At 44.1% G+C, this 21,596-nt stretch overlaps 1 long non-coding RNA gene across 1 annotated transcript; it reads left to right on the forward strand.

The window, feature by feature from the left end:
• The first annotated feature begins 578 nt into the window (after positions 1-578).
• LOC137534378 (uncharacterized) lies at positions 579-20,253 on the forward strand. The gene is made up of 3 exons (XR_011024357.1): positions 579-663; positions 4,061-4,212; positions 20,119-20,253. It is a non-coding gene; the product is annotated as an uncharacterized lncRNA (long non-coding RNA).
• Positions 20,254-21,596: the final 1,343 nt, after the last annotated feature.

Raw genomic sequence — 21,596 nt, forward strand, 5'->3', positions numbered from 1 at the left:
TGCACTGCACTCAGTGAAGTGCAGTGTTTACTTCCTGGAGCGGCCGCTCTGTGCAGCGATTAGCCGGCGGGACCACGTGATGCCGCATGCGCACAAGAGTGCGCATCACGGCATCACTGACGCCAGAGTGAGCTGCACAACGCGGCTCACTCTGATGTCCAGATCCAGCACCACCAGGCGTTGAGTTAGGGGGACGTTATGCGACCTTAACGCCCCCTCTAACGCAACGTCCTGGTGTGAAATTAGCCTAAAGGTTATTATGCTGTTGCGTATCTTTTGGAGCAGAGAGGAAGTTCTGAGTTCAGGTCCGCTTTATATTAAACTTTTGAGGACTTTGTTGGCATTTACAAAACTTTACAAAACTTGCCCATAGCTCATGACATGGGACATAACATTTTCATAGCAAACTTCTTTCCTTGTCATCATGACCTGTAAACATCTAAATATACCTAGAGATAAAAGCCAAGAGTCACAGTGGGTGACAGGGAAAGTTAACTGATTGTGAAGCACTTTTATACCTAACTGGATGTCACATTGTTCTTGTTAAACCTGCAGATGCACGGCTTGTAAAAAGATCTTCCCTTGGCTGGTACTATATAATGTGCTCATGTTGGCTCATCATCTCAGCAGTGTCCAAGGCACCTGGGGGCTCACACAGCTCAGGTATGTATACCGCTATCTGACTGTAACGTACTATGCTTTTGTTGTAGTGTTTAGGTTTTATAGATAGAGGTTCTTGCTGAATACTGAGTTCCTCCATTATCAGCATTGACTTGAGACTTGAGGAAAGTGAAGTAAGAATAGTGATGTACATAGAGGGTCCATGTAGGAAACCCCCCAAGTGACAATGCAATCTGCACCCTTGTGCTGCAAAGCAGCAATGCTGATCAGTTACTACCTACATGATGCCAATAGCTTGGTTTTAGTGTTACTTTACTGTTAAGTGGTTGATTTATAAATAACTCCCCATTTTTTCTTCTGTATAAGATATTGTTGTTTCATTTTGCAACAATTTTTACATAGATGTATAGGTTTAAAATTGTCGAACAAATATACAGTATGTCAATTTCAGCCTTACTTTTGCACAACAATTACCATGCATACCACAGACAGCACGGTGGCATAATGGCCAGCCAGGGCACCATCTGCACGGAGTCTGTATGTTCTTCCCGTGTCTGTGTGGGTTTCCTCTGGGCACTCTGGTTTCCTCCCACATTTCAAAAACATTCAGATAAGTTAATTGGCCTCCACCTAAATTGGCCCTAGACTATGAAACATACACTACATGATACATACATAGACATGTGGCTATAGCAGGGATTAGATTGTGCGCCCCTCTGAGGGACAGTTAAGTGACAAGACAATATATATATATATATATATATATATATATATATATATATCAGAATATACATTTCTTTGGAGACCACAACTGAAAAAGAGAGGTTAAGTGCATCTGGTCTGATATCAATTTTAAAATACAATGCGCAGCTCATATAGGGCCTGGCAAGTTAAGGACCGTCTCATGCGTTACTCAAGGACTAGGTTAAGACCTGCACACCAGCAGACATTTCTGACTATGCACACACAATACCGTGCTGTGTTACTGCTATGTGAAATAATCCTTCCTGCAGCGTGATTTTGTACGTCTTTCGTTTTTTTGGTCCTATCTAATTGTGGACCAGGACTTACTATTTTGTATCAGGTAACTGTTTTAAACTTTGTCTCTGCCACTGTGATTGTAAAGTGACACGAAATATGCTGGCACCATATAAATCCTTAATAATGATAATACAGCATTATGTAGAGAGGATGTCCAAAGAGCAAGTGGGTGACAAAGGAGAGTAAAAAGTTTAATTAGGAAATAAGGTTTTCTTCTTCCAGGCTATGCAGATGGTCAATGAGATACAGTTTTACTTTTTGCATCTGAATTCAATGCAGATTGCTTGCACCTTGGAATTGAGCCAATCAAATGCATTTCTTAAAAAAAGGTGGGGGGAAAGGCTGCGCGTCCCTAAACACATGTTGCAATTGAATGGTTAATCACACAGGCATACACCGCCTCTGTCAGACTGAAAAATGCATGCCCTGCATCCAAGAAAAGTGCTAACATTTATTAAACTAGGAGGTACTTTAGCTTCCAAATGCATTTCTCGCCAATATTAATAGGTTAAATTCTAAGCTGCATAGAATTTGCATTACATTTTCATGCAAGCTAAAATTATTTTCATTTCATTGACCATCTATTCCATGAGTAAAAAAAAAATGCCCATACAGGCTTAAGGCCTCTTTCCCACCAGGACGTTGCGTTTTAGGGGACGTTATAGGTCGCATAACGTGCCCCTAACGCAACGCCTGGTGGTGTTGAAGGAGGACGCTACCAAGAGCCGCGTTATGCAGCTCTTGGTGCGCCTTTTTTGTCCTATGCGATGCGGAGACCACGTGATCGGAACACTCCGCATCACGTGGTCCTGCCAACCAATCCGGGAAGAAAACACTGCAGTGCAGTGAATATTAAGTAGACATGTGGCTGGCTACAATAGCGGACTCACCCCGCCTCCTCTCCAGTATTTTCACTTAACGTGCAGCGTTACAATGTAACGCAACGAGGGCACTGTGAATTTGGTTTTTCATTACTGTGCGGTGGGCTGCGTTACAGGCTGCTCTAACGTGCGCCTGTAACATCCCACTGTGAATGTAGCCTAAAGGAAACCCCAGGTGAAAATAAACTGATGAGATTATGAGATTATATCTATCCTCCTACTCCTAAAAAATACTTGTTTTTGATAGAATACTGCAATTTTATTTTCTGTGTATCAACTAAGAAAAAAATGTTTAGTGTTGTCCCCATGCTGACAGTCTTTCAGCCTCCTAGAAGATAAAATATATGAACTATCTATCTCTTTTATCTACCCCCTACTCTCAGAAGAAGCCTTTTTCTGCCAGGAAAGTATTCTCTGGCTGTAATTCCTTATCATTGAGGCTTACTATAGTATCCCATTAGTATCCCATATAGTATCCCATTTATTTTGTATGGTGCTAGACCATTGGTACGACCAAAATGCATAACTTTACATTTTTCAACATTGAATTTCATCTGCCATGTATGTGCCCATATAGCCATCCTATTCAGATCCTGTTGCAATATGACACTATCTTCCTGAGAGTTGATGATTCTGCACAATTTTGTATCATCTGCAAAAATAGCAAAATTGCTCACTACTGCATCTACTAGGTCATTATTAAATAAATTGAAGAGCACTGGACCCAGTACAGACCCCTGTGGGACCCCACTGCTAACAGTCTCCCATTTTGAGTACGATCCATTGACCACAACTCTTTGTTTTCTGTCCATTAGCCAGTTCCCTATCCATGCACGCAGACTCTTCCCCAGTCCTTGCATCCTCAACTTTTGCACCAGACTTTTGTGGGGAACAGTGTCGAAGGCCTTTGCAAAGTCCAAGTATATCACATCTACAGCATTCCCAATATCCATATTAGCATTCACTACCTCATAAAAGCTGATGTTAGTCAAACAGGACCTGTCTTTAGTAAACCCATGTTGATGCTGAGAAATAAGATTATTTTCTACTATGAAGTCATGTATAGTATCTCTTAGTAACCCCTCAAATAGTTTGCATACAACTGATGTTAAGCTTACAGGTCTATAATTTCCTGGATCTGATTTTTTGCCCTTCTTAAATAATGGGAAAACATGGGCTGTACGCCAATCCACTGGGACTCTGCCAGTTGCAAGAGAGTCACAAAAGATAAGATAAAGGGGTGTATCTATAACTGAACTTAATTCCCTTTGGACCCGAGGATGCATGCCATCCGGGCCAGGTGCCTTGTCTATTTTTAATTTATTTAGTCTTGCCTTCACTTCTTCCTGCGTTAAGTATTTAATATTACAGTTAAAATATTGAGACTCTTCTGCCTCTGTAATTTGCAACAGCGCTGTTTCCTTTATATATATATACTGTATATATATCTCGCACAGCTGTACTGTATATTGAAATATACTTTGGCACGTTTCTCACATACACTGCCTCTTTGCTAGATGGTGTCGGCCAATATGGATATTCCCAAATCTGGGAACACCCAGTATTTGGTGAAAAGGGCGGTTTATTCTGAAGCATCCTTCCAGCGGGACAATGAAAGGAATGAGCCTGTCAGGAAAACATACCGGGAAAGACTGCAAAACAACTGCAGGTAAGACGTATTTTCATGGTTTAAACCTTGAACTGTAAATTAAAATACATCTCTAAGATATCGCATAGAAACAGAGTAAGGGCTTGTTCACACTTAGAGCGTTTTTGGGGAGGTTTTAAGCGCCAGCGATTTTGAAAATCGCCCTAATGCCTCTTGCACACTACATGCCATTACAATTTTTTATACGATCCGATTTTTGACTCCGATTAAAAAAAGTACTGCTGCTATGTTCTTTAATCGGAATAAAAAATCGGATCGAATAAAAAAAATCAGAATCGCATGTAGTGTGCAAGAAGCCTAAAAGCGCTTGTGCAATGATTCCCTATGAGAGTGTTCTCATCTGTGCATTGCGATTGCGTTCCGCTCCCTAAAGTGCTGCCTGTACCATTTTCGGGGCGATTTGGTTATAATAGACGGTATAGGGAAATCGCAAAGCGCTTTAAAAAGCTCTTTGTATAGCGATTTCCCCAGCGCTTTTATGAATAAATACAATGTATTTATTCATTTCCGGGTGAAAGAGTTCACTTCCTGACTGACGTCAGGAAGTGAAAAAAAAAATTGCTCTGCAAAGGCACTTAGAAAAGTGCTTATAAAGCGCAGGGATAGCAAAAAATTGCTCAGCCCTTGAAATAACACTGGGGATTTATAATGTGAACATAGCCAAACAGACAGTGTCGGACTGAGAGGTGGAAAAAGTGAAGAAATCCACTTGCTGGCCAAGCAGCAGAAACCATGTGTTATCACTCCTAATAGAAACCTGCAGCAAGTCTTCACTGTGAGCATCAACATCTGATTACTGCTGCTTGGCCAGCAAGTGGATTTCCTCAGCTTTTCCAGCATCCAGTCCAACACTGGAAACAGATGAGTCACTCACTGTTTGTGCACTGCAGTGTTGCCAGTTAGGAATGATCAATGATATGCAAATATTCCGAGTTTATGCAAATTTATGTAAATATGTATGCAAACATATGCAGCTTGAAATTGGACCAATCAATTTTAACCTGGGTGGGACTTGATTGGTCCATTTACAAGCTGCATATATTTGCATATGAATTTACATACATTTGCATAAACATGGTAGTGTTTGCACAGCATCCCTATTGCTAGTAGGATTAAGCTGGAGCCTGATAGGCAAGGGCCTAGCTCGACCATCCCCGCCCCCCTGCAAAAACAGATGTCCCTCCAAATTTCTCAGAGTAGTGCGACAGCAAAGCTTAAAAATGTACCTCATTCTGGTAGCAGAAATGTCCTCTTCATTTCGACTTCGGTGTAACCAACCACCTAGTGGCTCAGTTGGAGCTGCTAGGTGATTGGCTGCATGGCAACTACACTGAAGAGAATGTGAAAAGGATCTGTCCACCACCGACACAAGGTATAGTATCAAGCTCCGTTGCGACTGCTCTGCACCCCTAGGACTGGGCAGCTTAGTCCCAATGCCCCCCTGCAATTGTGGGGTTTTTGGGGGCTATTGTTACACTTCTGCTAATGGGTACCACTCATTGATCACGTGTATCTAGCACTATCTTTGGCCAATATACTGGATGCAGGAACATCCAGGGCGATTTCTAGACTTCTTGCTGCCTGAGGCAAAGTTGTGAGGATAGGGAAAAAATAGATGGGAGACTAGCTAAAGCAGCCTTAGGCTCCCTGCACACTGCAGATCCGTTTTCCGATTCTGATTCCGATTCCCATTTTCAATTCCGATTTTCCCTGAAAACATTCAACAAAAAAACAGATCAAAAAACGCAGCATAAAGCAAAGATTAAAAATCGGAATCAGAATCGGAGGTAAAAACCGATTAAAAAGCGGAATCGGAATCGGAAATGCATGCAGTGTGCAAGAGTCCTTACAGCTATTTTTAATGAAATCTTTCAGGTCTGTTTAAAGAGAACCTGAACTGAAAATAAAAAGTCAAAATAACCATACACAGGTCATACTACCTCCCTGTCAGGAACCGGCCCCGCGGCACGCCTGCAGATATGGTTCCCGACTGCGGGTTTGACCAGATCAAGTGGGGAGCCGCCTTATTCGAGCTACAAGGCTGTCGCCCCTCAAAGCACTTCTCACTGCCACCATTAGCTGCTGCTAGACACTTTAACGATTCCCACTCTGCTGTCGAGTGATCTGCACGCAGTCCGCATTTTCGTGTTTGGGTCAGCTTTGCGCTTAGGCCAAACATGGGAACGCCACACACACAATACAATCGTACAGTAGCACAGCACAATCAGGCACTGAACTTGTAACATAAATTACACTGCAGTCTCTTTCTAGGCTATGAGCGTTGGCTTAGTACAGCAGAAGTCGAACTTATTAAATAAATATTTAATATTCCAAAAAGTGGAACAGTGCAGGCAAGAATATATACAAAAAGATTTACAAAACAAAGTAAAAATCACAACGATACTGTAACGATTGGTGTCAGCACACAGAGAGAATCTGATTATTGGTGATCTGCAGTATCACCAACAATACAGATATATACCCGATTATTGATGATCTGCAGAATCACCAATAATGCAAGTATGACTAACCTCTGGACACCTGATAATGTGTAGTGTTTTGGTGCAACAGTAGGCTGTCTCCCGTGGGGCAGGAGACGCAGATAACAATGAGCATGGACCACCTGAGGAGCAGGTGGCCCTTGGCTGGGTGTGAACTATCTCCTAGGAAAGGGGATAGAGATGACCTGTGAGCCAATGATTCCCTGCAACACTGGGAATCAGACTATACTGCAGCCAAAGGACTCCTACGTGAGAGAGCCCCTGATTGGACTGCCGAGAGGCCTCTTTGAGGAACAGGAGGACTCTGCAGCTACCTGACACTCGGCTGGGTAGTGTCACAGGTAGTACAGACAGACTGAACACTCAAGGTATGAGTGACAGCCAGAAGGGTCGGCCAGGCCAGGTCGGCAACACACGAGCAGATAAGGTACAGAGACAGAAGGCTGATTCGGTAACCAGGTACAGGCAGGGTTTGGCCACAGGTAGGCAGATATGCATAGGTACCGAATCAGAAAGCAGGAGAGAGGTCTAGAGAGCAATTGGTCATAACAGATAAAGCAGAGGTATAGTCTAGAGTGTGAGGTCCGTGGTCTTAACACCCAGGAACTGGTCTAAAGTATAACACAGTAATGATACAGTATTCCTAAGCTTGGGTGTGAGGTCCTTGGTCACAACGCCCTGGAACTGGTCTAAAGTATAACACAGCAATGACACAGTATTCCTAAGCTTGGGTGTGAGGTCCGTGGTCACAACACCCTGGAACTGGTCTAAAGTATAACACAGCAATGACACAGTATTCCTAAACTTGGGTGTGAGGTTCGTGGTCACAACACCCTGGAACTGGTCTAAAGTATAACACAGTAATGACACAGTATTCCTAAGCTTGGGTGTGAGGTTCGTGGTCACAACACCCTGGAACTGATCTAAAGTATAACACAGTAATGACAATAGCGTAATCTGGCTAAGTGTGAATTCCGAGGTCCACCTGGTTCTAACACACTGTGGGATCTGACTATGGTCTGAGTGCTCACACGTATGTATTCGCAACGGCAGACAACCTGAGACTGACCAGCGAGATCTACATATAGTGCAGCGTTCCTCAGCACCACCCAGCGCTACTCAGCCAATGACAGTCTGCGCTGGGATCAGTTGATCCCTCTCCTCCTGGCATAAAGGTTCTGCCTCCCAGCGCACGCGCACGTAGCTCTCCATCTGTGTGCACTAGAAGGCTCAGACAAACCAGACGCATGCTGCTGTGCGGAAACCGCCGGTCTGAACGCGGAGACAGCCGCCCCGCCGCCAGACCGTGCGGCGGCATCTCTGCAATCCTTTACAGATACACAATAAGACAGTTTGCATAAAAATAAATGGGGATAAACGTTACCAGCATATAGATCTGAGCGTTGTTGCGAGGAGAACGTGGTTCTGGTCGGACCAGGATAGTCCTAGCGTCTTGCTATCTCCAAAGAACTACAACTCTAAATCTTCCTAGCTGAGGTTTTATAGCCAGATTTGTGGCCCGGGGCCACTCAAATGTTCAGATCCAGGAATAATCCAATTTCCTCAGGTCTGATAGCACATCCTTGCTGAGTTTCCTGTTGAAGCCTTTGAAGTTTGCAGAGATTTCCCATCTCCCCATAGATCTAATTTCCACAGGTAAAATTGTAGTCTAGCACACACATCAAAGAGACTTTTTGAGTAAGGCTTCCTGGCTTCTTCAACATTCCAGCAGGCTGTCATATGTAAATTCCTGGCTCAGGCTGGAGTGATCTGCAGCCAGTCCAGGTGACAATAGTACACATCTGAGACAGTATTTCACAGCAGATCAAAGGTGGGGACATGACTGCTATTGGCCTAATTAGCCATTTCCTAATTGGATGCTAGCAAACCAATTTAGCAGTTCCTGCTTCTACTATTCACAAAAGTTCACCCTTCAGATGCAAATGTACTATATACTGGCCTACAGAAGATCCAATGAGCAGCTTCCAACTTCCAGAGGAACTGAATACAGACTCAAAGTACTTCATACTGTCATGCAGACAATCACAGCTTCCCATAAAGCCAGGCTAGGTTTAGCAGACATACACATATGATACAGTCAGAAAAATGAAAAATATGGCTTCCACAAGATACAATATGGCTGCTATGTTCTGCATATTACCGTACATATCATCATCACCACATAGATCCTCACACTTCCCATGTAGTTTACTCCTCAATCTCTTTCTCCTCTCCTGCTTCTCATTTGTCCAATGTGATCAATGGAATTCTCTTTCCTCCATTTAAAAAAAAATGGCCATTACCCCATAACAGCTTCCTGGACAGCACACTGTTAAATGGTAATATCACCCACTTGAGCCATAGGGAAACATGGACATTACCTTGCACATTCAGTTGTAACTGACAGCTGCTGATATATAACTGACAGCAACTGTATATTTCAGTTCTGACAAAATATTGTCAGAAGTGGAAGGGATCACTGTAAGAAGAAAATGGTGAGCTTCTGAGAGGAACTGACGGTGAGGTTAGTATGTAATATTCATTTGCATCTACATCATGTGTTTATTTTAAATAATTTTACTCGCTTCAGGCTAAATTCACACTCATGTTATTTTCTCTAGCTCTGTGTTGGCAGAAATGGGATCCTCTAAGGGTGTATTCACAGTGCATTCTGTAACGATTGCGGAATAGTTTCCATGGTCAGTGCACCAAATGCGCGCTGACCCTGCGGAAATCCTCCACAAACGTGTAATTTGGAGAACCCAGGTTAGGTGCAATGCACCGGTAGAGGGCAATTCCCACCGGCAGATGGAGCTGTGGAGTGCAGACGAGCACAGCCTCTGCACGGCCACAGATGCCAGATGGGAATTGTATGAGCAGGAGCAAGCAGGGCAGAATAGCCCTCAAAGAGAGAGAGCACAGAGACAGGATTAATGTGTGTCCCCCAATCTAGTCGCCACCCAGCGACGGTGAACACACATCCGCAGAAACAAAGCGGGAACGCAATCGCAGGAGAGAGGCGATTGCCAGAAGTGACACAAGGCTGAACAGAACAGAGCACGAGAGTAGCAAAGGCACAGCAAACAACAATGAGAAGATAAAGAAAATAACAAACGCTAGCTAAACGCAAACACCGCACTCATTCGCAACAGCGAACGTGCTTCTGCACGATCACCGCCCAGTGATAAGCGTGCCACCCTAACTAACCAATGACACACAAACACAAGGTAGAGAACGCGAACGCTTGCTAACGGTTACCTCACCGAGCCTACAGCAAGCATCTGTACAAGACAAGACAGAGAGGCGGAGCGGCCAGCAGCAACCGCAGCTCTGGCCTACACTCCCAGACAGGGTTCAGAAGGAACCACCGCTGCTACCGCTAGAGCGAGTGCGATCCAGACAGACAAACAGATGGGGCTACCAGTAGCAACCGCTGCTCTGGTTAGCACCCCTGAGGCAGAATACATAAGAAGGCACTGCCACTACCACTAGGGCGAGTGCGATCCAGACAGATGGAGCAGCCAGTAGCAACCGCAGCTCTGGCCTACACTCCCAGACAGACAGAATACAGAAGGAGGCACTGCCACTACCACTAGGGCAAGTGCGACCCAGACAGATGGAGCAGCCAGTAGCAACCGCAGCTCTGGCCTACACTCCCAGACAGAACACAGAACGATTTCCTGTCGACCGCCGCTGGCGGCAGGACAATCGCGACAGAAAGACAGGACAGGCAAAACAGATAATACAATCCGACTGCACTAGAGGGATTGCCTAGTACAGTCCCAAGAATTACTCTGAGATAATCTTTAACAAACAGGCAAGGCTGACACTCTAGGAGTGTTTAGCAGTAACAAACCATTATGACCAGCAAAGGATTCTGGGAGAACATGGCTTTTATACTGCAGGCCTTCAAAGGAGGCAGCTAGGCAATTTGCATGACAAGTGTATGCAAATTCCTCAGCAGAACAACTCTGAAACCTGCAAAGCGAAGACAGGTCTCTTTTCCAGAGACCTGCAGCATTCAGAGCTAGGGAATGGACAAACAGCTGTCTGCCCATGCAGACAGCTGAGTAGATCATTACACATCCGTTGCGTTGCACAATAATTCTGCATGACAACTCACTGCCCATGCAATTCTATGGCTTGATCACAGTACTGCATTGTAACGCATCACGTTATTATAACTTGCTGCATGCAGACTTTACATTAACGTCTAAGTCCAGTCTTTATCTCAGTTCAGACATATTACAATGTGTGTGTTGTGCAACATGCACAGTATGAATCCAGGCTTATAGAAATCATCTCGTCTGGACTGGAGTCACATTCTCATTCATTGTACAAAGGGCTCCCATCTAGAATTACAGGACATTAGAAGTATCATCTGTTAGCTAAATTGAATGATGGTAGAATGAGAGCTTTCAGAAGACCTGGTCGCACTGGATTGCCAGGCTCAATAACCTGGCCTTAGGCTCTTTCTGCAATCTACTGGAATATAATCAGGTGAATACAGAAATTTAGATGTGAGACCCAGGGAGGTTCTATACTGTTTTATTTGATATTTCTTTTTGTTTTGTTTGATTAGCGTTCTTTAGAGATGTCGCGAACCTCCGATTTTCGGTGGGGAGGCGAACTTAAACATTTTGAAAAATTTCTGCTGACTAGAAAAATGATAGAAACGATGTTTCAAGGGGTCTAATACCTGGAGGAAGACATGGTTGAGTGAAATACACATCAAAAGTCCCAGAAAAAAATCTGAATTTAATACAAAGCAGTGTTTTAAGGTCAGAAATCTCATTGAATGTTCAATTGCAGGCCTACTCTACTTTACAACATCAGGAAGTGTAATCCCTCCCTCCCGGAGGGTCTTGTCTTCCAGGGAATTGTAGTATTTCAAAAGCCAGCTTACATACCTTGGCCGGGAATTGAACCCAGGTCTGAGTGCATGGTAGGTAGCTCTCTTCACCACTATACCACCACCAACACTACATGCTGAAGCCAGCCTATCATAATGGTACATGCTAGGCTGGCTTCAGCATGTAGCATTGTAGTGTGTTGTGTTGGTGGTATAATGGTTAGGACAGCAGCCTACAGAGCGGTAGGCCTGGGTTCTATTCCTGGCCAATGTGAGTTGGCTTTTGACATACTACAAATCCTTAAGCAAGCTCATTTTTCTCTTGGATATATCATAATGGTACATGCTATGATGTACCATCATAATGGTATGTGCTAGGCTGGCTTCAGCATGTAGCATTGTAGTGTGTTGGTAGGCCTGGGTTCTATTCCTGGCCAATGTGAGTTGGCTTTTGACATACTACAAATCCTTAAGCAAGCTCATTTTTCTCTTGGATATATCATAATGGTACATGCTATGATGTACCATCATAATGGTACATGCTAGGCTGGCTTCAGCATGTAGCATTGTAGTGTGTTGTGTTGGTGGTATAATGGTTAGGATAGCAGCCTACAGAGCGGTAGGCCTGGGTTCTATTCCTGGCCAATGTGAGTTGGCTTTTGACATACTACAAATCCTTAAGCAATTTTCTCTTGGATATATCATAATGGTACATGCTAGGCTGGCTTCAACATGTAGCATTGTAGTGTGTTGTGTTGTGTTGGTAGTATAATGGTTAGGATAGCAGCCTACAAAGCGGTAGACCTGGGTTCTATTCCTGGCCAATGTGAGTTAGCTTTTGACATACTACAAATCCTTAAGCAATTTTCTCTTGGATATATCATAATGGTACATGCTAGGCTGGCTTCAGCATGTAGCATTGTAATGTGTTGTGTTGGTGGTATAATGGTTAGGATAGCAGCCTACAGAGCGGTAGGCCTGGGTTCTATTCCTGGTCAATGTGAGTTAGCTTTTGACATACTACAAATCCTTAAGCAATTTTCTCTTGGATATATCATAATGGTACATGCTAGGCTGGCTTCAGCATGTAGTGTTAGTGGTGGTATAGTGGTGAAGTGAGCTACCTACCATGCACTCAGACCTGGGTTGAATTCCCAGCCAAGGTATGTAAGCTGGCTTTTGGAATACTACAATTCCCTGGAAGACAAGACCCTCCTCCCTCCGGGAGGAGGGAGTATTATAAGGAATGACAATCAGCTAGGAACAAGCCTACAAGAGCCCAACTAAACTCTCCCTAGCAGAGTCTGTCAGCAGCTGTCCCTTAACTAATTACTGTAGGCAGACGAGCGAGTAAAACGACAGGAGAACCTTGCCTTTTATAAGGAGGGGGGGGCGGGGTGGGGCTCCAGGAGTGTGTGCAGTCTGATTGGTGACAATGTGCCTGCTGACTGTGATGTAGAGGGTCAAAGTTCTGCTCAATGGAGCATTATGGGGGCGAATCGAACTTCCGCAAAAGTTCGCCTTCGCCGGCGAACGCGAACCACCTAAAGTTCGCCTGGAACCGTTCGCGGGCGAACCGTTCGGGCCATCTCTAGCGTTCTTATGTTGATTGTTGTCAGTTTTGCTGGTTGATATGTCACTTTGGCAGAACACAAAGTATCCCTGGCCCTTGGACTTTTCCTGTGGTCACCACTAAAATGTGGTGTGCCACAAGGCTCAACCCTATCCTCACTGCTATTCCCAATACACATGCTCCAACTTGGAGAATTCATCCAAAAACATGGTCTGACGTACCACTGTTATACTGATGACACCCAGCTATATTTATCCTTCAGACCTGGACCCCACACAACTTGAGCAGTAAACACTTGCTTACTTGAGCTACTGGCATAGATGAGCTGAAACAACATGCTGACAAAACTGCAGAGCTTGTCATCCCAGGTCAGTGGCTGGCAGCGAAACATCTCCACCCTCAGTTTGGAGGGCTCAGATCTAAATGGCTCTGACCTTGTATGCATTTTTGGTGTAATAATGGCACATTGATTTATAGGTAAATAAATACACTCCAGAAATCTTAAGTGTTAGGAAATCCTTCTACTTTCAGCTAAGGAACATTGCAAAAATTAAGCCCTGTATACCCCTTGAGGATCTGCGGTCGATTGCAATGCTTTTTACACAAGCTTTCCAAATAAGCACCCACACCACTTGCAGTCAGTATAGAACGCTGCTGCCAGGCTGCTAACAAAACAATCTTTCCATTGCCACATAACATCCATCTTTGCTCATTTCACTGGCTACCCATAAAATGGAGAATGCATTTCAAGATTTGCTTACTGGATTACTTGGATCATCTTTTGCAATTGCACCACACACCTTCAACAGCTTCAGATAAACAGGATCTGATAACTTGGTCATCCCAAGGTTTACCTCAAAACCTTTGGAACCAGAACTTTCTGATGTGCTCCCCCTACTTTTTGGAACTCCCTACCACACTCAATCAGGACAACTCCATCCCTGGAGGTGTTTAAACCTAGATTAAATGACCACTAGTTTAGTCTGGCCTCTACAAACATGCAGCTGTATTCTTAAGTAATATAATCTTACCCACAGCTAATTATTGGTCGGAGACATGCACATGAGTTCTATGATAGAAAAGTGCTTTACAACTGTAAAAAACAGAGAATCTAAGAGCAGACACATGGTGCTAGCACTTTAGTAAAGCAATTTTTTTATATTAGTGGTATTATTTATATTAATAAACTTGAATAAGTTCAGATAAAAAATGTTCACCTTGATAATGTATAAGACTTACATGTTACTAAAGGTAACTACATAATGTATATTACCAAACAGGGCAAGAACTGTGGTGACATCGAGCCTTAATCTCATGTGATGGGCTGATAATAACATTTTTTCATGGGTTTAACATTCTAGAGCCCTACACTAGGTACTAAAGGGCTGCCAGTAGGACACTGCAGTTGTAGAATCTGCATTAGTGGCAGTTTGTGCCATTGCTCTATGTATGTATGGTTTAGGTGCAGGTTTCCTGGTACTAGGTTATTCGTGATCAAGAAATCTAAGTAAAATTTTATAGTCCAGTATGCTCAAAATTGCTTGGTCCTCTCCCACATTACCTGAACTGCCTTGGGACTAACCACTAAACTGTACTAACACTAACTGCTGTTGTAAAACTCTGTGTGGCTGGAAAATAAAACACCCGAGTACAGGGGACAAGTTCAGTAGTTCAAGACTTGTATGTGTGGGAGCTGAATAACATTTTTAAAAAAACAACTACTGTTATAATAGACTGGGCCAGGCAGTACCTCAAATATAATGAGTAATGTGAGTGGGCTTCTCCTTAGAATGGCCTACAAGCATCCATGTACAAACCTCCTGGTCAGATCAGGTCATCTCGGCACCTGATGTACAAATTGTACCTCATTTGGATGTCGCCATAGACCAGGCATGGGCCAACTTGGCCCTCCAGCTGTTGAGGAACTACAAGTCCCATAATGCATTGTAGGAGTCTGACAGCCACAGTCATGACTCGTAAAGGCAACTGCATTGTGGGATTTGTAGTTCCTTAACAGCTGGAGGGACAAGTTTGCCCATGCCTGCCATAGACCATAATGCTAATATGGCTGTGGCGGCACAGGGGGAATTCTCAAGCATTCTTTGTAATTCGGTTACCAGTAATAGCTGGACCCAAATTACGTGTCCCCCCCCCCCAAGTTGCTACAACTAGTAGGGGGAACAGTTTTTATCATGGCCCTGAAGCTTCAGCAGTAGCAGGGTGGGCTGTCTGTCGGCTCACCCTGCACCCAGCTGAACGACAACGAGGTAATACGCACGCCTCCTGGTGGCCATGTTACTCAGCCGTTGTTGCAGTGAGGTGCATAGTGAGGGGAATACAGAAAATCTGAAGGTAACTATGAAGCTTTGTCCCTTTCATATGCGCTTTGTTTATCTCTTTAGCAATGAGAATAATGTGACAGAAATGTTAAAAAGAAGAATGTTAGAGAGGGCAGGAAAGTACACAATAATCAGGTTAATGGATAACCATGAATTGCCTATAAAACTCTTTACTGGCTATCATACACCTCACAAAAGTAAAAAATAACAGGGGTTGAAAAGTTACTTTGCGCAAGCCACATAACTGTCAATCTCCATATAACAGAGGCTAAGTCCGTGCATGAAAACATGTTGGGGTCGTTTCTCACACAATACCACTAACTGTGGATTCATAATTCTCTACTCCTTTATTTCCTCAAGAGGACGCAAAAACATGGTTCAGACTATTGCTCTGATTTTCATTTTTATGGGTATTTTATGGTTTGCCTCATATTGTGACCTCCATGTGACCCTGCTGTACACAGTAGCAGCGATAAAATAGAGGATATATGGTATTTATAAAGGTCAGTGAACTCAAGCAGATTCTCCTGCCTGAAATACATTTGCTGAAACAGGCCAGTGCTTATGAACCTGGCATGCCTGGAGGCATCTAACTGCAGCTCTTATGAAGAATTTCTGTCAAACATGAATTCATGCAAACAGCCCTCCCCCTTCCCCCCTCCCCCAGATCTTCCTGGCACCAGAATAGTTTAGGAGTTTGGGCCTCAGTGCGACTTTCACATTGGGCCCCCTCAAGCGCTTTATACATAACATTTGATGGGGAGCATCAAAACCTGCCCAGGACAGCCACAGTGTCAGAAAGGAGATGGGGAGGAAACAAGGGGCGCTGCTAGCCCCAAAGATCAGTGGCATGCGCTTCGGAGCTATTCTGGGGTGCCCCGGATGTCCCCCAGGCAGAGTCAGCTGTGGTGCGTCAATGGCGGGCATAGTGGGAGCTGTGGTGCGTCAAAAGGGAGTATACTGGTGCTGTGGTGCCTCTAGGGGGGAAGGTGGGTGCTGTGGTGCTGTGCTGGGTGCTGTGATGCCTTTATTGGGGCAAGCGGGGAGCTGTGGTCCTTCTATGGAGCTTGCTGGGAGTTGTGGTGCCTCAATGGGAAGCCTGTGGGAGTATGGGGGGGGGGGGGGGGGTCCATTAGAAGGTCACGGAATGCTATGGAGGGACTGCCAGACAACCTGCCCACTCAGCGGAAAGCCAGACCAGCCAGCACAGAAGCCAAGTAACTCTGCCTAGTTATGTTTAAATGACACTGGCTATTTATGTGATGTGCTGCATTTATATATTTATTTTTTGTATGAATGGAGAGGGGGAACTTCAGCCAACATTTTGCTGGGTAGGCATACTTAGACCACTGTTAGGTTTATGTACATTTGGCTCCACCATGACCACACCTACATTTGGTGAATGGTCACACCCATTTCCCAGCTGGAGTGCCCCGGATCCTAGCAACACCCCTAGAGGAAACCAGTCTATTAATGGTTACAACTAATCAAAGCTCAACTAGAGGTCATCATCACCACCTTAGCACCAATAAATAGCTAATAAAGTATTTAAAGGAGGGCCTCTACTGGGTCCCTCTGGTCCAGGGGCCCTAGTGGGGTCATAACCTCTGCATCCCCTATTGCTACACCACTGCTTCCTGGGAAAGAAGCAGATTACAGCACTGAAAATAAATTGTTTAGACTTCATGGTTACAACTGTCACTTTATAAATATTATACAAAGGCCCAGTGACAACTGATTTGATGTTTGGGGCATGGATTTAGGGAGCACCTAGTAAAATGCCAAAGAAAGAACTTTTGGTGTAATCATCTTTTGCCCACCTCCCTCCATAGCAACAGATTGTGTCACTAGCCTATAGCCTGTAACGCAAGACCCAATACCTGCAGGTGACAGTCATTGTGGATGAATATTGGGTGTGTTCGGTAGATGAACTTCAATGAGCTTCAATGCCCAGAAACAGAAAAGACAGAGAACACCGGGAGGGCCAATGTAGTATTTGCAACAAGGGTAAATTTAAAGTTATTAGATTACTACTTACAAAACTGGGTTGCTAAAAGGATACCACAGGAATGATACCCATACATGGTACAATAAAAATGTTAGATTTTCCCGTTAATTTGACCAAGATGATCTAATCGAATGAAAGGCTAAAATATTATTTATTTTCAATCAAGAAAAACGAACGATTATCCCGTTTTTTCTATAAAAATCCGATTGGACATGTTGGAAAAATCTTTATATTTGATCTAACGGAATAATCGAGCAAAATTATCGAATTGGAAAAAAATGTACCATGCATGGGCACCTTACGGAGCAGATAGAGAATTCCATTTCCACGTGGATTTGATAAGGAACCTTCTTATAAATCTTGTTGGTCACTCTACAATAAAAACATGGCCGAGTGGACTAATGTCACAGATGGAGTTCCTGTCTAGGGCAATGCACTGAGATGGGTAAAAGGAGGCGCTGCAACAAAAATGTTTTAATAAAAAAATGTTAAAATAAGCAATTTTACCGCGAGTGAGGGATGAGATATCGAAAAACACAATATTATTGGATGCTTAAAAGAACAACATGTTTCACGTGTCTTACGGGCTTCTCTGGATCAGGGTACATAGGGCTCGATTCATCAATTTTATCGCAATGCCACAGTGCGAGTTCAATACCTCCTTGGCAACAGCTGCTCCTTGTGTTGTTCCGCGCAATTGTGACGTCAGGCAGCCAGATCCCTGGTAGGGCTGGCTGGGCATGGTGTCCCCAGTGTAGCCAGGTGTCCCCCGTATTGCCGATGAGCAGCTCTAGCCCCCTCTGCTCTGGCCAGCATCCTCACTCGCACTGCCGTTAAGACATCATCAAGCCAGACCTGACACTTACGTCAGAGCGAGCGGAGGTGCCGGCCAGAGCGGAGGGGAGTGACGATCGCCGGGGGAACGTCAGGAAGGTGAGTGGATCCTCTTCTTTCCCTCCTACAGTCGCTGATCTGATAGTGATCACTACAATCTGCCGGTGATCGTAGTGATCACGTGGTCATGAGCCAATCGCAAAGGCTCCTGATCACTGAGGGGAGATGTCAGCTTTCATATGACAGCTTAATCTCCCCTCTCGGGTGCACACGATTGCGTCGGGAGCAGAAATAGCAGGTGGCATAAATCCTACGCCGCATCAGCCTAGGGCAGCCACAAGTGCGGCATAGGATTTACCTTCAGCAGTCCCCAAAAGGTTAATGAATGTAGTAGCGGCTGCGCTAATGAAGTATCGAGGAGAGGCCATTTCTAAGTAGCGCACGGTATGCTGCTAGCAACGCACAAAGCATGCGCCCAATACATTTACCTATATAGCCTGATTCAATTCACTTTCTCTTCAAAATGTTTCCTTAGGGGATAATTTTTCATCTCTTTGCAATAACTGTTCAGCGCAATACAATTAAAAAAGTACCAAAAAGTAGGTAAAAAAGAACAGTCAAAATTATTTTTCTTGCTTGCTGGTGGCTTAAAGGAGAACTGTTAGCTATATAAAAAAGAGACCCCAAAAAAGTGAGGGGGGGGGGGGGGGGCTGGTTTGATGCCCCAGGTAAATAAAACTCTTTTTTATAGCTTACAAGGCATTTAATTGACAAGCTAGTAAAATATCACCTGGGAGAAAAACTTAGAAGAAAAATTGAATTCAATAAGGGCTATAGGTGTTGATTCATATCGCACAGGTAATATTACGCACAGTGGACGCACAGTGTATAGCAATATTACTGTTACTTCTGCATGTAAATACCGCCTGATACGCTAGTGGCATGACCCGCGGTACTCCAGTAGCACGACCATTACTACGGTAACGTGTACAATACTGTAGTAGTGGATGTGCTATTGGAGTACTGCGGGTCCCGTTACTAGCTTATCAGGCGGTATTCACATGCACGGTAATATTGCCGTGTGCTGTGCTTGTACGATAATATTACCAATATTTAATGAATCAACCCCAGAGTTTCTTTGTGTTGAACACAAGGGACTTGGAGTGCTTATTTATTATTATCATTAACAATGTGGTGACCGTAGGATGAATTACTTAACCTGATCATTTATTGTAGAGAATGAAGATTATACCATTATAATTGAAAGATTCTGAAAAGTGAAACATTTAGGCAGGGCTAATAATAATAATCCTAACATTTGTATAGCGCTTTTCTCCTGTTGGACTCAAAGCGCTCAAGAGCTGCAGCCAGTTAGGGCACACTCAAGGGGCCACCCTGCAGTGTTAGGAAGTCTTGCCCAAGGACTTCTTATTAAATAGGTACTGACCCTAGCCAGGACTCAAACCCCGGTCTCACTTTTTCCCTCTTTTCGAACAACGCAGAGCACAAGCACGTACATCCTATGCAATTCACAGAAGACAATCCACTGCTGTATTATGGTCAGCAACTTGCAGTTGCCGATAGGTAGGACTTGGGTGCAAAGGTCACATCATATGCAAAGAACCCCTCCACCTTCCCCAGAAGGCTATCAGTTTTTAAACCATAGACATAAAACAATGTGAACCAGCCATTGAATTGCACAGGATGTCCATGCAATAATCTGGGTTTATTTATAAACCAGACACAAAGTAGAATTTCAATGGAATATTTCTTGTTTGTTTCTTTCTCCAATTTTATAGCTGCTCAGCAAGAAAGGCGCTATCAGTCTTGAAATCCCTATTTCCTATAGTGGACTGGCTGCCTAAGTACAGGTGGAAGGAATGGATCGTCAATGAAATAATCTCTGGAGTCAGCACAGGATTGGTGTCCACCCTGCAGGGTAAGTCATCCAGAAGTTCTAACAGTCAAGAGTGGTTTTTGGTTAGTGGTTTTTGGTTAACTTAAAAAACTGTGGGGATTCAATGTTTCAGAGACTTCAATATTTGCATTTAGTAATGTTCTCAGTCTTTCATCTAGTTCATCTTGAAAGACTTCCTCCTTCTACTGCATAGGCAAATGCAGGGGAGGGGGGTGGGGGGGAGTAAAGCTGCCCAGAATCCCCCCTCAGACCAGGGCCGGGGCAATGTCTGAGAACAGGCACAGGTTGAGACAACAGAATGTCTGCAGGCATCCTGCAAATTATAGCACTGCCCCGTTTCTTTCCCTGCCACAGTTGACTTTGGATGGAGCAGCAGCGTGTGCACAGAGCATGGAGCAGCTCTGGGGAACTTAACAGAGTCAGGTATGAGCACAGCCCTGTGCCCTGCTGTGTGATTGCTTCACTTTCCCCTTCATTAGCAATGTCGGCTGTCCTCATTATTATCTGTATCCAAACTTCTCCTGATCAATCCTTTTGTCGATCGGGAGCAGATTGGACATTTAGGAAATAATTGCCAGATCCTACCATATTATTATACTGTATTGTGCATGGCTGAGGGAGACCTTCCCCCCCTTGAAAATTCTGGCTTTGCCCCTGTACTGTATTCATTATAAAGTAAAATATAATAAAGGAGAGAGGTAGAATTAGATCTGCTTACTAACGGTGTTGGTAAGTGAGAAGATCTGAGAACTAAGCTTTTCCCACTTAAAGGGAAACTGAAGTGAGAAGTATATGGAGGCTACCATATTGATTTCCTGTTAAACTATACCAGTTGCCTGCAATCCTGCTGAGGTCTTTGGCTGCAGTAGTGTCTGAATCACACACCTGAAACAAGCATGCAGCTAATCCAGTCAGACTTTAGTCAGAAGCATTTGCTCTGCATGCTTGTTCAGGGTCTATAGTTAAAAGTATTAGAAGCAGAAGATCAGCAGGACAGCAAGGCAATCTGTATTGTTTAAAAGGAAATACCGCTACATATCTCAGCCTCCATATCCTTCTTCCTTAAGGTTCTCTTTAAAGAACTGTCCTCCACATAAATCAGGCATGTCCAGGGGCCGAATGCGGCCTCCCAAGCCATTTCTGGTGGCCCCCAAAGCTCTCTACAGTTGTTAATTCCATGCAACCCGCAAGCCGTAGCTGTGGTGCCCTATGCAGGGGCAACCTTGAGTCGCTGCTCTGCCTCACCCTTTGTTCGCCTCTAGGTTATCTGCCATCACTGTAGCAGTAGCAGCCACTGATTAGCAGCCGCCACTATGCCAAAAGCAGTAACAATCACTGATTAGCAACTGCCACTGTGCC

This window comes from Hyperolius riggenbachi, chromosome 10, assembly GCF_040937935.1.
Source record: "Hyperolius riggenbachi isolate aHypRig1 chromosome 10, aHypRig1.pri, whole genome shotgun sequence".
Lineage (NCBI taxonomy): Eukaryota > Metazoa > Chordata > Amphibia > Anura > Hyperoliidae > Hyperolius > Hyperolius riggenbachi.